This window comes from Mauremys reevesii, linkage group 7, assembly GCF_016161935.1.
Source record: "Mauremys reevesii isolate NIE-2019 linkage group 7, ASM1616193v1, whole genome shotgun sequence".
NCBI classification, from domain to species: Eukaryota; Metazoa; Chordata; order Testudines; family Geoemydidae; genus Mauremys; species Mauremys reevesii.
In genome coordinates this window covers 92,483,775-92,498,515 of record NC_052629.1, presented here as the reverse complement: position 1 = coordinate 92,498,515, position 14,741 = coordinate 92,483,775, and the positions used below count along the sequence as shown (strand labels likewise).

General features: G+C 40.5%; 1 long non-coding RNA gene across 2 annotated transcripts in view; it reads right to left on the bottom strand.

Annotated features, from left to right (window-relative positions):
- LOC120368783 overlaps positions 1-9,633 on the bottom strand; it is a 59,915-nt gene extending 50,282 nt beyond the window's left edge. For both annotated transcript variants that reach the window (XR_005582783.1, XR_005582782.1), the window contains exon 1: positions 9,547-9,633. This is a non-coding gene — a long non-coding RNA (uncharacterized LOC120368783). The remainder of the gene's footprint in view (positions 1-9,546) is intronic.
- Between the last annotated feature and the right edge of the window lie 5,108 nt (positions 9,634-14,741).

Below are 14,741 nucleotides of genomic sequence, written 5' to 3'. Positions count from 1 at the left end.
GGGGGGCTGACAGTCCACGCTGGTTCCAAGCCCCGACCAGCTAGCTCCAATGGGCTGCTCTTTTTGCAAGCAAGGGCAAAGCAGGCAGCTGCCAAAAAACATTATAAAGGAACATTGTGCAACTTTAAACAAGCATGTTCCCTAATTGATCAGCAATGTAACAATGAAACAACATTAACTGGGACCACTTTAAGTGAGGAGTTACTGTACAGACGCCCCCCTGGTTACACAAACCCGACTTACACAAATCCGCATTTACAGAAAAAGTTCCGTAATCTAGAAATAGGGTTTTTGTTTGTTTGTTTGGTTTTTTTTGTATAATGGTCAGGTATACGTTTCCGACTTACGCAAAATTTGAGTTACGAAAGGCGTTCTGGAACAGAACACTTGTGTAAGTCGGGGAACGTCTGTACTGGCAATTTTTAAAAAGGGCTCTGGAGGCGACCATGGAAATTACAGGCCTAACTTCAGTACCAGGCAAATTGGTAGAAACTGTGGTAAACAGACTTATCAGACACATAGATGAACAGGATTTTTTAGGGAAAAGTCAACATGGCTTTTGTAAAGGGAAGTCATGCCTCACCAATCTATTAGAATTCTTTGAGGGTGTGAACAAGCATGTGGATAAGGGTGGTCCAGTCAATAAAGTGTACTTGGATTTTCAGAAAGTCTTTGACAAGGTCCCTCACCAAAGGCTCTTAAGGAAAATAAGTATCTATAGGATAAGAGAGAAGGTGCTTTCATGAATCAGTAACTGGTTAAAAGATAGGAAACTAAGCATAAGAATAAATAGTTAATTTACACAACGGAGAGAGGTAAATAGCAGGGAACCCCCAATAATCTGAAAGAACTCAAATGTGAAGTTGCGGAACTATTAACTAAGGTTTGTAATCTGTCCTTTAAATCGGCTTCGGTACCCAATGACTGGAAGTTAGCTAATGTAATGCCAATATTTAAAAAGGGCTCTAGGGGTGATCCCGGCAATTACAGACCGGTAAGTCTAACGTTGGTACCGGGCAAATTAGTTGAAACAATAGTAAAGAATAAAATTGTCAGACACATAGAAAAACATAAACTGTTGAGCAATAGTCAACATGGTTTCTGTAAAGGGAAATCGTGTCTTACTAATCTATTAGAGTTCTTTGAAGGGGTCAACAAACATGTGGACAAGGGGGATCCGGTGGATGTACTGTACTTAGATTTCCAGAAAGCCTTTGACAAGGTCCCTCACCAAAGGCTCTTACGTAAATTAAGCTGTCATGGGATAAAAGGGAAGGTCCTTTCATGGATTGAGAACTGGTTAAAGGACAGGGAACAAAGGGGAGGAATTCATGGTAAATTCTCAGAATGGAGAGGGGTAACTAGTGGTGTTCCCCAAGGGTCAGTCCTCGGACCAATCCTATTCAATTTATTCATAGATGATCTGGAGAAAGGGGTAAACAGTGAGGTGGCAAAGTTTGCAGATGATACTAAACTGCTCAAGATAGTTAAGACCAAAGCAGATTGTGAAGAACTTCAAAAAGATCTCACAAAACTAAGTGATTGGGCAACAAAATGGCAAATGAAATTTAATGTGGATAAATGTAAAGTAATGCACATTGGAAAAAAATAACACCAACTATACACACAATATGATGTGGGCTAATTTAGCTACAACGAGTCAGGAAAAAGATCTTGGAGTCATCATGGATAGTTCTCTGAAGATGTCCACGCAGTGTGCAGAGGCGGTCAAAAAAGCAAACAGGATGTTAGGAATCATTAAAAAGGGGATAGAGAATAAGACTGAGAATATATTATTGCCCTTATATAAATCCATGGTACGCCCACATCTCGAATACTGTGTACAGATGTGGTCTCCTCACCTCAAAAAAGATATTCTAGCACTAGAAAAGGTTCAGAAAAGGGCAACTAAAATGATTAGGGGTTTGGAGAGGGTCCCATACGAGGAAAGATTAAAGAGGCTAGGACTCTTCAGCTTGGAAAAGAGAAGACTAAGGGGGGATATGATAGAGGTATATAAAATCATGAGTGATGTCGAGAAAGTGGATAAGAAAAAGTTATTTACTTATTCCCATAATACAAGAACTAGGGGTCACCAAATGAAATTAATAGGCAGCAGGTTTAAAGCAAATAAAAGGAAGTTCTTCTTCACGCAGCGCACAGTCAACTTGTGGAACTCCTTGCCTGAGGAGGTTGTGAAGGCTAGGACTATAACAATGTTTAAAAGGGGACTGGATAAATTCATGGTGGCTAAGTCCATAAATGGCTATTAGCTAGGATGGGTAAGAATGGTGTCCCTAGCCTCTGTTCGTCAGAGGATGGAGATGGATGGCAGGAGAGAGATCACTTGATCATTGCCTGTTAGGTTCACTCCCTCTGGGGCACCTGGCATTGGCCACTGTCGGAGACAGATACTGGGCTAGATGGACCTTTGGTCTGATCCAGTACGGCCATTCTTATGTTCTTATGTTCTTATGTTATCTGTTCCGGTCAACATATTCATTAATGATCTGGAAAAGGGAGTGAACAGTGAACCGGCAAAGTTTGCAGTTGATACAAAATTATTCAAAATAGTTAAGTCCAAAGCTGACTGTGAAGAGTTACAAAGGGATCTCACAAAACTGAGTGACTTGGCAACAAAATAGCGATGAAATGCAATGTGGATAAGTGCAAAGTAACGCACACTGGAAAAATAATCCCAACTACACGTACAAAATGATGGGGTCTAAATTAGCTATTACTGCTCAAGAAAAAGATCTTGGAGTCATTGTGGATAGTTCTCTAAAAACTTCAGTTTAATGCACAACAGCAGTCAAAAAGGCTAACAGAATATTGGGCATTATTAGGAAAAGGACAGAAAATAAGACATCAAATTTCATAATGCTACTATATAAATCCCTGGCACATCCACATCTTGAATACTGTGTCTAGTTCTCGTCGCCCCATCTTAAAAAGGATACAGTAGAAACTGGAAAAGATTCAGAGAAGGATAACAAAGATGATCAAGTGTATGGAATGGCTTCTAGACAAGGAGAAACTAAAGAGATTAGGGCTCTTCATTTTAGGAAAAAGACGATTCAGAGGGGACAGGATAGCCATCTATAAAACCATGAATGGTGTGGAAAAAGTCAAGAGAGAAGTGTTATTTACTCTTTCCCACAATACAAAAACCAGGGGTCATCAGATGAAATTAATAGACAGCAAGTTTAATATGAACAAGAGAAAGTACTTTTTCCACAGACTGCACAATTAACCTGTGGAACTCATTGCCACAGGATGCTGTGAAGGCCAAAATTATAACTACATTCAAAAATGAATTAAATAAGATCACAGAGGACAGGACCATCAATGACAATTAGTCAAGACTGTCAGGGATGTGACCCTATGCTGGGGGCAACCCTAAACCTCTGAGTGTCAGAAGCTAGGAGGAAAAGACAGTGGTGGATAGCTCCAAAAGTGCCCTGTTCTGTACACTCACCCTGAAGCTCTGGTACTGGTTACTGGTGGAGACAGGATACGGGGCTAGATGGACCATTGGACTGACCCAGTATGATTGTTCTTATATTCTTAAGCACCTGCTTATCTCAAAGGCACAGCCCCAGGGGCATCATTTGCTGTGGGACTAGAGAGGCAGTTGTCCCCATTTTAACAATGTAAAAAGTAGGTACAAGCTCATAAGACATCACCATAATCTATAACAGCTAATACTGCTGGGGAAAGGTATGAAAGGGAGACAGACCGAATTAGTCCAAACAACAAGGCCTCCTGGTAAAACTCAAGGGTGGTGTTAAGATACTGGGCAAACAAGAGAAGTGTAGAACCAGAAATCAGTGAACCAAAATTGGTGTGTCAGAAACTAGGCCTAATTAGTGGACAAAATAATGAGGCAATGGGCTATTATGTCTTTTGTGGGCCTTAAAGAAAGAGACTTTGGGGAGAAAAATTGGCTACTGGAGTGAGCTTCGCTATCCTGGCTGCCAACCTCACCAACTCCTGGCACCCTGGATCTTCTTCATCCTACTCCTGAGAGCTGTCCTGACCAGACTAGCCAAGGAGAGAGACCCAGTGGGAGAACTCTTCAACCTCTCTAACCACTCAGTGACAGACTTGAAGGTGGCAATTTTGCAACAAAAAAAACCTTCAAAAACAGACTCCAAAGAGAGACGGCTGAACTCGAATTAATATGCAAATTAGATACAATTAACTTAGGTTTAAACAGAGACTGGGAATGGTTGGGTCATTACACTAATTGAATCTATTTCCCTATGTTAAGTTCTCCTCACACCTTCTATGGGTCATCTCAATTATCACTTCAAAGGTTTTTTTTTTTCCTCCTGCTGATGATAGCTCATCTCCATTGATTGGCCTCTTCCAGTTGGTATGCGTACTTCCACCTTTTCATGTTCTCTGTATGTATAAATATCTTCTGTCTGTGTGTTCCATTCTATGCATCCGAAGAAGTGAGCTGTAGCCCATGAAAGCTTATGCTGAAATAAATTTGTTAGTCTCTAAGGTGCCACAAGTACTCCTGTTCTTTTTCCAGATGATATTGCCACCTCTACTGAATCCCAGCCACCACTGGTTATGTGACCTTTTCATGCCTGCTTCACCCTCCTTCTGTGTCCCCCATCTTATTTTTTCTCTTTCCTATCCCTCTCCTTTTTTCTTCTGTTTAATAAGAGTCAGGCTTAGTTGGCCAAGACTGCATATTTTGCAACATTGCTGTAAGCCTGTGACCAGAAAGAGGCATAGCCTGAGCCTGGTACAAGTTTGCCAGGTCTCGGAGTGGCTGATAAGAATGTGTGCTGTGCCTGTGTTTTTCCAGCAGAGAGATTGCGGGTGAGAGAAGTTGCATTTTCTATCTTTGCGGGTTTTGTGTGTGTTTGTCTTATTTTGTCTGCTCAGGAAATGGGATCGGACTTTACCAACAGCAATGACAAAAGCTCCAGCCCATCTCAACTCACTTCTCTCTTCCTCAAAAGGACAGTTATTACCGTCTTTAATGTCACCTAAGAGACTGTCGAACAGGGTATTTTCCATCTAAAACCTCTCTCCAGATAAAGGGATAGGGAACAAGGGATTTTTCTGTATCTTTAATAAAAGGTTGAAAGGATTTTCAATGGTGTGTTTGCCATGGTACTAAGCAAGTTGAGGCCTCTGTACACCAAACCTTAAACCTGGTTTAACATTGTTTAACCTTGGAGAGTGACTGAGTTATGTTAACACCTTTGGCCCATTTATTCCATCTAAATTAATAAATCACTCCTCAACATTGGTCTGCCCCCTCTGCCCCTGATTTTCAGAGGTCTAAATGCTCCATAATGTCTTCCACTCTTTGCCCCACATTTGGACACAGTTATTAAGAAAGCAAACTTTGCCACCCAGGGAAGGCTGCATTTAGCCCCGTTAAATTAATGAGCTGTGATGTGTTTTGTTTCTTTAGAGGAGCAAGTGAATGTTATTATTTCTCCGAGTGTTCCAGGAGAGGGCTGGACACTTCATCGTGGATGGTTTGGGGGAAATTCAGGACTGGGAGTGTGGTGGGGACACCTCTGCATAAGGTAGCTGGGTGATAGAGACTAGAATGGGGCTGCCATGTTGTAGGCAGGCTGCTGGGGTCAGAGAGCTGAACTGGGGCTGCGTAGTGCACAGACACTCAAGGAGCTGCATGCTTGTCTGCTTGCTGTTGGTGTCCAGGCTGTGAGTCATAGTGGCAGAGCAGTTAAAGCACCCAGGGTTACCAGGCAGGTGATGACAACTCCTCACTGGTCTGGATTGCACCCCAGAGTGCGACTTTCCCTCTTTAGTAAAATTGTCACATCTCTGATTACAGTTAGTGCTGTCATGACTGAACAGCTTTATGCATGATTGGATACTGCAGCAAGACTGTTAAACACATCTGGGAGCATGTCTCGAGGGTGTGAATTCCAAGACAACCAGGCCTAAATTCTGGTTACCAATTGACAATGTACATTATAATAGTTTGTTTTCAAAACATTTCTAGTAATGCTAGGATGAAAAATCTTGAAGAGTTAATTTTTATTGGGAAAGACATAATTTGCTCTAGAGTATAGTCCCTAAAATTTTCTTAAACTACAAACTAATCTGAGACCTAACAATAACCAAAAGCCATAGTTCAAATTGTTGCTCATTGTTATTGCTATTAAACTGCTGTTATTCATTGTATAAACCTACAATGTTTTGGAGCCTATCTTTTTTTGTAGTGTGCAATCTCCAAACAGCTGTTAAATGGAACAAAAACATAATCCATCAGCATCAATTTGAATAACTATAAACATCCCATTTCCTTGAAGACAAACGTGGCATAGAATATGATCTGGAATTTCCTAAATTTAACATTGGAATGATACAGTTCCTATATTTAAAAAAAAAACAGCATTGAAAACTTTGAATTTTATCCAAACTTCAAAGCTGGCATTTGACAGAGTTGTGTTGTTTTCTGGCCTGGTGGATACCAAATGTGGAAGAAGATTTAAAATGTGTATTTCTTGCGTTGATGCTGGTTAAATAATCACCCCCAGGTTATGCATGTATTCTGAGGCTGGAGGCTCAGAAAGATGAGACTCTCTGCTAGTCATAGACTGATTCCCGCTGGCAGATTTTAGGCCCAGTTACTGGGGAGATGATAGAGGAGTTAGCTGGTTTTATTTAATATTGACATTGTTATATCACTGAGAGGCCTTGAACAAGATCAGGGACCCAACGTGCAAGATGCTGTGCAAATGTGGCCTGTCTAGAAGAGCACTGCATAACTGCAGATGCAAAAATAGCATTATAAGCCTTCAAAAGAGGAAAAATGAGATCCCTGCTAGCGGGAGAACCTAACTTCAATCCTCAGTAAAACGAGGGGACAGGCAGAAAAATCAGTGATGATCTAAAGCAGGAGCTCCCCAACTTTTTCACGGCCTGCATCACATCTTAATAAAGTGTCTTCTGGACAACTTCCTTTCCCATTGGCAGATGAGTAACGTCCTGCGGCAGCTACAGCAATTGCTTGTGTGGCAAAATAACAAGGCTATTTAAAAAGTAATTGCTCAGTTTAAAGGCTTTCGTAAAAGGGCGAGACTGTGCAGTTTTGGCCCAGCACAGTAGAAGGGCTACAATAGAGTGGCACCACCCTAGTGGGAGCTATGTTGCCTTCAGAAGCCAGAATGCTTCCTAGAACCCGCAGGCATACACAGGCTGCACAGCCATTGCTAAAACCTCTTCCTTCAGCGTGCCAGTCCCATTTCAAGGGCCTCTGTGGACAAGGGTTGCCTGTACGTGGCCTGGCCTCTCAGGGTACCGTACGCTCACTGTGACTCAGGGACTGCAATGTTGCTTGGCCTTTATAAGGGAAAGGATCCTTCTGTCCTATCTTCAGGTTCATCTACACCAAGTTCAGGAGGAATTAGACCCTCAATGACTTATTGGTAATTTTCTGAATATTGACAAGAAAGGTGCCATTTAGGAAAAGAAAAAACAAGTGATTGGCATGAGGTTTTTAGGGTGGCCCCGCTGAGTTCCTCCTCCCTTCCCCTCCGCATAGTACAAGCATTTGCTAGTGTTCTTTTGGCACTTTGAAAGTGACAAACACTGGAGGGAGGAGAAGATCAGAGAAGTCTGGTCGTAGGAAACAAAAACGCTTTCTCTGGTTGGATTCAAGACTTTTAAACCTGAACCTAACCAAAAAAATGTTTTTCCTTTTCAAAAAGCCGGGCTATTTTGAGCACATTAATATTTCTGTGACTCTCAGTTAGTTTCAAATAGTAATGGATGGCCGCAAATCATTCCATTCAAGGACAACCAGGGAGGTGGATTGGGATCAGATGTGACAAGGCCTGGACTGTAATGCCGATCCTCATATGTTTTTCCATACTCCATTCACTTTCAGTCTGCACTGCTTCCTTGTTTTAGATCAAGGGAAACAGCAACAAGAAAGAACAAAAGTAAAATATCCAAAGGGTGAACATGTCTCGTTTATAACTTCCTACAGGAATTCTGAGACCAAGATAGCTGCTACTTCTAGACAGGACTTGAAAAAACTACTTACCCAGAAATGTTTCCCAGGCAAGTGGGCTAATACAGGCAAAGGAGCCTTTGGTCCCTCATGATAGATGCTGCAGCACTGTTGCAAAACAGAAGGAGAGAAGCAGAGAGACAATGGCAGAGATGCCCTTGCTCCTTTCACAGGCAGGAGCAGAGCAGCAGGAACCCTTGCTGCTTGTCTCTGAAAACAGACCCATGTGGAGAAGAGCTGCTAACAGAGACAGTTTCCTACACATCCTGCAGCCCCAGAAGAGTCCAGTATTTGTTCATTTATGGGAGGTAGGAAGACCAGAACTAGTTATTGGGAGTGACGGAACCAGTCATTAGTTAAATACAGTGGTGGAAGATCAAAAGTCCAGTTTTGACTAGTGAGGGCAGAGGGAGAGTCATGTATCTAACCTGAAACAAATGCAAAATAATACATCTGGGAAATAATATTTTGCTCATGCTTGAGCTAAAAAATTATTTCCATTAGAGGTCATTAGTCATTGCATTTCATAGCTTCATAGAATTTAAGGCCAGAAGAAACCATCAGATCATCCAGTCTGACCTCGTTTGTATCACAGGCCATTAGTTTTCACCCATACACTCCTATATTAAGCCCAAAGACTTTAGTTACACTAAAGCATTTCAGTCCTCAGGAGAGTAAATTGTGTCACAGGGAGAGACCAAAATACCACCAACATCCATGGCCCCCGGAATGGCAGGGAATTGATTAGGTGAGATATCTCCAGATGTTCATTGAAATGCTCTCCAAACCATTAGCCACTGATGGGCAAGACCATCAAATATTTTCTCCAGGCCTGTTTTGCCTATAGAACTGAATGCACACACACACAAAAAATGCTGCTCTGGCACAGTGTATACTTGGCATACAAACTGCTCCATCGTATGTCCACTTAGCTAAATCATATTTCCCTACAAGAGTTTCAGAGCATGAAGTGGATGGCAAATATACATAATCCATCCCTTCTGTGACATGAACCTTGGATCCGGTTGAGTGCTAAAAGGAGTAGCACTGACTGATACTGTGACAGTGCAGGTACCATCCAAGAGACATCATATCTGATATACAATGAAATAATGAAATATTGTAATTTTAAAACTGGGACTACAGGAGTTTGAATTTATCTAATCATTTGGGCCAGTAAATCACCTCAGAAGAAGAAAATGATCAATCAGCGGACTTTAGTCTAATCTAGTGGCATGCAAAATGTTTATATGCCTTTACCTAATATCAAGTCAGGTTTGAAGAGTTCCTATTCTAACGTGATGTGCTATGTGAGTGACAATTTGAAAAATATGGCCACATGTTCCAAAAAAAGTCAGCTTGCATTAAATATATAATGGCACCTTGTGCCAGCAGAACCAACCTGCAAAATCTTATTCTAATTTACTGAAATGGAGAAATAACATTGTATATGCATAACAATACCCATCTAAACTGACAGCACCGGATGTACACACTAAAAATGAAAGGAGTCAAAAGAGTCTCACCCAAGAAGGAGATATGGAGGAGTGATGGACAGGGCAGCAGGGATGGAGAAAGCTGAATCTCTGAGTCTGGGAGAGCTTCCATGTCAGAAAAGAAATGACTCACATTCTGAGTTGCTAGGAGACAGAGCTAGGAAAAACACAGGAGCTCTAGAATGAGAGTTAACTGGCACTACAACACTGCCTAGTGAGTGAGACGGCTGCCAGTCTTTAGACTAGATACATATCTAGACTAGGGTGACAAGATGTCCTGATTTTATAGGGACAGTCCCGATTTTTGGGTCTTTTCCTTATATAGGTTCCTATTACCCTCCCTCCCCCTCCCGATTTTTCACATTTGCTGTCTGGTCACCCTAATCTAGACACATACTATTGATTTTTCTCTCAGCTTTCTTAGAGGCATTGCTTACTTCAAGATACTTTTGGAATTAGGCAGTTATTGTGCAATTACTGTCGGCTATTCTTGAAAACAAGAAAAATAATTGTCTGACCTCGGCTAGAGGTGGAGGAGGTGGATTTACCTGACCTGCACTCTCATTCACAGGTGTACATAGGAGGGTGTCCATTCCTAAAGGTGCTTCCAGATGCTTAAAGTCTGGGGACAGCCTGGTTATTGAGGGGGATGGCAGGAATTCAGGTTACAAATATCTTCTAATAGACATCTAGCTGGTGAAGGGCAAGGCCATCCCAACCTTTTCAGCTAGAAGTCTGTAGTTTACCAATATGTTGGTTGTTAGACAATGGAAATTTAGATTGTGAAACCAAGAGGAAGGCTAAAATAAAGCACGCTATAGTATCAAGAGAATATATTCTGCTCTCGAGTTGGAATAGCCTCAATGATTTACTGGGTCTGTTCCATTTTTAATTACTATGGTCTGGTGAGAAGAGTAAGCAAAGGGTCATGCCAGAAGAAATTGGATTAAAAATCCCAGTGCGTCTCCTTACTTCCTTTCTAACACTGATCCTTTACCATTGGGATTTAAATCTGACTGTAAATGAGTTAAATTGAACATTCATAATACCTTGTAAAGCAACTTGTCCCCTGAATCTCTAAAGAAATAATTATATTTGTATTTATATAATATGGCACTTTACAAGTTTGATAGGACTCAGGAGTTCCTGACTTCCAAACCTATGCTCATTTCCCCAGACTTATTGCCTCATCAAATAATGGGAAATACTAACCTTTACAGAATTGTTCAGACTATTTAATTGCAATGCTACTGTCATGCACCTGATTGGCCAAGTTTTAAAACAGGCACATGTACAGTTTAAGCATGCAGATGCACCCCAGTGAGCACATGCAAATCAGGTTTTCTACATACACATTTATGTCAAAACCCCAACCTGTGCATGCACACAAGAATATTGCCCAGGAGAATTCTGCAAGCATGCACTGCTAAAAATTTGGCTATCAAAATAACCTCTGATAGGTGATTCAATTGTGTTCTAATTTTAGTTGGTTACTTTAATGGCTAGGCACTGGTTTTTCAAATACTGGTTTGGTGAGCTGTACTTACTCAAAAACAGGGGTACACTGCCATATAACAATGCAGTGTGTATCCTGTTTACAGTACAAAAGAATTAGCCAATCTGTTTGTTTATGCATGATGTTAGCTGGTCTACTGCTGTAATGGGAGTGCAAAGATTATGGTTTTAGTTTGCAATGTGTTTAACTTGTTTGTTTTGAGGGTAAATTACCAGACCATCTTGTTAAAGAAAATGAGAACCATTCTTAATGGGCCCTTTGTAATATGATACTAAAAGTTAGACCTGTCATTCAAACATATCTTGAAACAAGGCTAGCTACAAGTGTTACACTTGAAAGGAAGTTTGAAGAGGCCACTGAAAAGAAAGCTATGACAAAGGAGATTTAATTAAAACTTAAGTTACTATCTAGTGACAGCACTTAATGCCAAAGCAATGCAATGCCCATGCACAATTTCTCTCTCTCTCTCTCTGTCTCTCTCTGTCTGACTTAGGAGAAACAACTGCACTTGATTCAGTGTTTGGCATGGATAATGTATATAGTCTTTAATTTCACATTGGCAAGATGACATTTTAGAATTATACAGTTATGGTAAAGTACAGCAGTAATAGAATACCATGGCGATGCTCAAGTATGTATAACTAAATGAAAGCAAAGCTTTTCAACCCTTCAGAAATCAGCTGAGGGAACATGCTCTTGAGCCTCCATTCTAGATTTGCTGCTTTACTCTTGATTTGAAAGGTTCACAAGCTTAGGCCCACATTCTGATACCTTACCTGTCTTCATGCTGAGCAGAAGTTTATTCCACAAATGGGCCCCTTGAGCTCAATGGGACTTGTAGCATAAGGGATGACTCTCTGTGAGTAAAGAGTAGAAGAATCTCTGCTTGAAATGCACATTTGAGCACGGGCAATGATAAAATGAGCACTAGCAAAACTAGGGACCAGATTCAGCTGGTGTAAATCAGCACAGTTCCAGCGGCCCTAACCTTTAAAAAAACAGTGGAGGGGATTTGCTTCAAAGAAGACTGAATTCAAAATGGCAGCCCCTCAAGAACTTGTAGTTCATCCTGAGGGAACACAACAGCCTATGTTAAAGCAACACCATATGAATCCTCATGAAGGGATTTCGGAGGGTTAATGGAGGGAAAAAAGTGGAATATATGATCTTCAAAGGAAAAAAGTTGTGCATTTAATATAATGGCTTCACAATGCATAATGTTTAGAAACTTGAACCCAACAGAGTCAGTAGGGTATTTTTTAATTAGGAGTGTAGAGTTTTATTATTTAAAAGGTTTTATAAAAGTGTTCTAAATAGACCATGGAATTGCTATAGCAAATTTTTTCTGTTGGAAATTACTCAGCCATTTGGTTTTTATTTTTGCAAAAAAGAACAAGCCTTTTGAACACGCATTTGATATGCTTGTTGATGCATCACAAAAAGGAGACATGCTTTGAATTCTCCCTAAAAGCCCCGTGTAAACACATGGCTTATGTATAATTGCAACAAAATACCATCTCCATATAGAGTGCTTTCACATGTCATTTCCTCTCTGACTACTGCATGTAAACATAGTTATTGTATTTGGGGAAACTCCCAGGCCTTAAGCAGTGCAACTGGGATCAATATCTTAACAAATGCAAATTATATTTTAAAATGTCCCTGCTTTGCAACAAGATGCCTGGATGGTAACCGAAAAAGAAACAGTAACAAATGCACTTTCTCATATAGGAAGGTTCAGAGGTATTTGGCTGATGGTTCCACTCTCCACTGTCTTGTGTCACAGAATTTCTCCATGTGTAGCGTATGTATTTTCCAGATTAAAAAGAAAAAGAAAAAGGAAGATTTCCATTCCAAAGAACATAACTTTGGCAACAGGAGCACAGAACTTAAAGGTCGTACAAATGTTCAATATACATCAGGCTTTAAAGATGACAGGCATTTAAAGCACATTTGGCTGAGTTCCATTTAGTTCATTTTGACGGACCATACATAGCATCTACTGCAAGGGGACTTCTTTGTTTATTTCTTAATTCCATTGTTATGCCCTTTTTAACACTTAAGAAAAAGGTTAGAAATGTCATTTGTAAATACCATGGAAGTATTGCTTAAAAACATGGTGATCCAAAATCAGAAGGAAAATGGTCATGGGAAATCACAGAGATTGGGGTTTGTGTGTGTGGTTGTGCCATTTGAGATTTTGAAAGTAGTTTTGGAGTTAGACACGCATCTTTAAATTGAATGGAAAAATATATATTTAAGTTCCTTTGTTTAAGTTCTTGCTTTGAAAATCTCAACCTTTATCTCTAAAGGAGAAAAGCAATCAGGGCTGGATTTAGGGGCAGATGACCCAGGCAATCACCTGGGGTCCTGGACTTGGTGGGGGGTGCCGCTTGAGTGCTGTTTTTATTGTTAGTGACAAAAGGGAAAATAGCTGCAATATTGTGAACCTTGTTTTACTGCTTGCATCCAAAGAAGTGGGTATTCACCCACGAAAGCTCATGCTGCAAAACTTCTGTTAGTCTATAAGGTGCCACAGGATTCTTTGCTGCTTCTACAGAACCAGACTAACACGGCTACCCCTCTGATACTTGTTTTACTGTGTAATTGTGAAAGTGTACTTGTGTTTTAAGACTTGAAGAATGTAAGTAGTGACTAATAAAGGACATATTTAATGAGTCGCCAGAGATGTCTATCAAACCTCTATCTACGCAACAATATAAAAGAAATATTGTTACTTCTTTTGCTACGCTTAACATGTTTAATGACTTTCTAAGACTAAGGAGCAAAGACTTTTGCTCTCCCTAATACTTTCTATTTTCCCCAAAAGGCCTTCAGGAGCTCAGTATAAGAAGCGAAAAGCTCAACTGCATCTAGTTTGGGGCAAATTTGATAGGAAAATACCTGAAAAAGAACAACAAAGACCAGGCTTTAAGCAGTAGCGATCATCCCAGTGCAGAAGAAATTGAGGAGTGAAGCACAAATGATAGAAGTCCTATTACTAAGGATTTAGCAGATTTACCTGAAGATAAGGAATGAAATGTGAGGAAAGTGATGGAGAATTGTCCATGTTTCCTGGTGGTGTAAAAGAGAGTGATGATAAAGAAGAATGTGGCTCACATGAAAAGGAGAGTAATGACAAAGAATAATCTGGTTTACATGAAAGGGGAGAAAAAACAAAGAGGAATCAGCCTCACGTGATGGCAGAAGCAACAGTGAGAAAAACTGCATGCCACAAATTAATACATCAGATCCTGCTTTGTAGCTGGCAATCCTAAACGCTGCCAATATTGATTGTATAGGCTGGGCAAAATCAAGGATATGATGTTTCCAGTAAATGAGTAGAAGCAATACTTCTCAAAGTCATACTGCGAAAGAGTGCTCGAGAATGGTGAGAAACTGAATCGACACTGGCAAGTTTACTCGAAAGTAACAAAGTGTTCTGGTTTTGTTGCAAAATATTTGATAAGAATGCCAAATCATTGCTTGCGCTTTCCAGGTACAATTACTGGCATAACTTAGCTGATGCTCTGAAGCAAAATGAAAAGTCACCTGGCCAAATCCAGCATTGAAGAAACGGGTTCACGTGTCTAATCTCAATTACCCTCTTCCTTGCAAAGAATAATTTGGCTTTCTGCTGCTCATTGGATTAGTTGTTCACTGAACATAAGGGTAATTTCCTTGGTTTGGTAGAGCTTCTTGGGAAATA